Source organism: Sinocyclocheilus rhinocerous, unplaced genomic scaffold (assembly GCF_001515625.1).
Source record: "Sinocyclocheilus rhinocerous isolate Xijiao unplaced genomic scaffold, SAMN03320098_v1.1 scaffold1730, whole genome shotgun sequence".
Taxonomy (NCBI): Eukaryota; Metazoa; Chordata; class Actinopteri; order Cypriniformes; family Cyprinidae; genus Sinocyclocheilus; species Sinocyclocheilus rhinocerous.
In genome coordinates this window covers 250,201-251,916 of record NW_015634043.1, presented here as the reverse complement: position 1 = coordinate 251,916, position 1,716 = coordinate 250,201, and the positions used below count along the sequence as shown (strand labels likewise).

General features: G+C 32.8%; 1 protein-coding gene and 1 long non-coding RNA gene across 7 annotated transcripts in view; one reads left to right on the top strand and one right to left on the bottom strand.

Annotated features, from left to right (window-relative positions):
- The window catches only part of LOC107745324 (uncharacterized), an 18,636-nt gene extending 17,443 nt beyond the window's left edge, over positions 1-1,193 (bottom strand). The window contains exon 1 of the long non-coding RNA XR_001640584.1: positions 1,007-1,193. This is a non-coding gene — a long non-coding RNA (uncharacterized LOC107745324). The remainder of the gene's footprint in view (positions 1-1,006) is intronic.
- LOC107745321 (band 4.1-like protein 1) overlaps positions 1-1,716 on the top strand; it is a 349,703-nt gene that overhangs the window by 152,136 nt on the left and 195,851 nt on the right. The window lies entirely within an intron of this gene.

Genomic DNA, 1,716 nt, shown 5'->3' with positions numbered 1-1,716 from the left:
TTTAAATCCATTTAATTTTAATATTTGGCCACATGCAAAGTCAGAAACTTTTATTTTGAAATCGCGATGTACAATAAATCGCATATTTAGAAATATGTTGATGTATTCTCCTGTGTTGGCATAGGTTTAAATGATTTACGTTACAAATCAAGTGAGTTTTCCCAGATGAACGTTAAGCAACACTCACCGCATATGCAGAGGAAGAGTTTAGCCCCTTTCACACATACAGTCTTTACTGGTAAATTACCGTTAAGAGATCATGTGTGAACATGACCTTTTCAAAAATCCCAGTAAATTCGTTCTGGCAATCATATCGTTCTTATGGAGATGACTTGATTACTCTGAGCTGTTTACAAAGCTCCGCTGCTTTTTTAAATAGCTTTTCTATGTAAATATGACGCTAGATGGAAATCTTTGACCATTGCACTTCGCAGCATTTTCAATATGTCGCGCTCGAGACCCAGGCTTCTTTTCCATTCATCAGCTAATCCGCATCTCGTGTTTATAAGAGCAAAGATCCGGCACGGTGCCGGAGAACTTTAAGCCCTGATTAAAGCTTTATATATGAAATAATTTATATGAATATAAAAATATACACGTAAATACATGTAAATATTTTCAAAATATATGCTGTATGTGTGTATTTATATATGCATAATAAATATACACAGTACACACACATATATTATGTAAACAAAAACTTTTATTTTGGATGCGATTAATCGCGATTAATCATTTGACAGCACTATTATATGGAATGCCAATCCTGCCATAATTAGAAATAAATAAATGTACAAATAAATGTACAAATAAATGTAAAAAAGCAAATATAAATAATAAATATATAAATAAATATACAAAGAAAAGCAAAAATAAATAATTATTTATAATTTTATTTCCTTATGTATTATTTTTTTTTTCCACATTTACATTTAGTTATTTCCACATTTATTTATTTCCACTTTTATTTATTTTCACATTTCTGTATTTATTTACGTTGTTTAACACCTGTTGATAGTGTGGGATGTATGATTTAGATGGGCAGTATGGCCAAAATCTTATATCACAGGTTATTATTTAAATTTCACGTGGGGCTTTATTTCGGCTGGGAAGCGTGCAATCTGTGATCGAGTGCATTTGCTGAAGCTCGCGAAAGCCTGCAATCACTTTCTTATGCACGCTGTTTTTTTAGGTTTCACTTTCAACGCATACAACGCATGTTTCAGATTCGGGATAGAAGGAGGCATCTGTAGAAGATTTGTTGCCTCACGCCACTTCCCGTAATGGGTTCTCTTGGCTGACACGGCTTTAGATACGGATTAATCTGCTGTTTAATCACAGGTCTTAGGCTGGAAATATCCAGAATTAGATCAAACAAAAGGTGTCCATGGGAACAGAGCCAGTGAAACACGCACGCCATGCATTATAGCCTAAAACATGCTTAATATTCGCGACTGACACCAACGATTGTATGCGGCTATGCAGTGGAGATGCGTTCACTTTCAAATATCATTCAGCATTCATTTTGAAATTTTGTCAAATATTTTTTCTTGATTACAAGAAAAAAACTATTGTTCTTGTTGTGATTTATTTCTTGTTTTTCATTTAATTCATAAGTTAACACTGCAAATTAAATGGTTTAATTTTTTTCTGCAGTCGAAGAAAGTATAACCTAAATTATGTCAGTGATTTCTCTCATTTTAAAGATTATCAAGA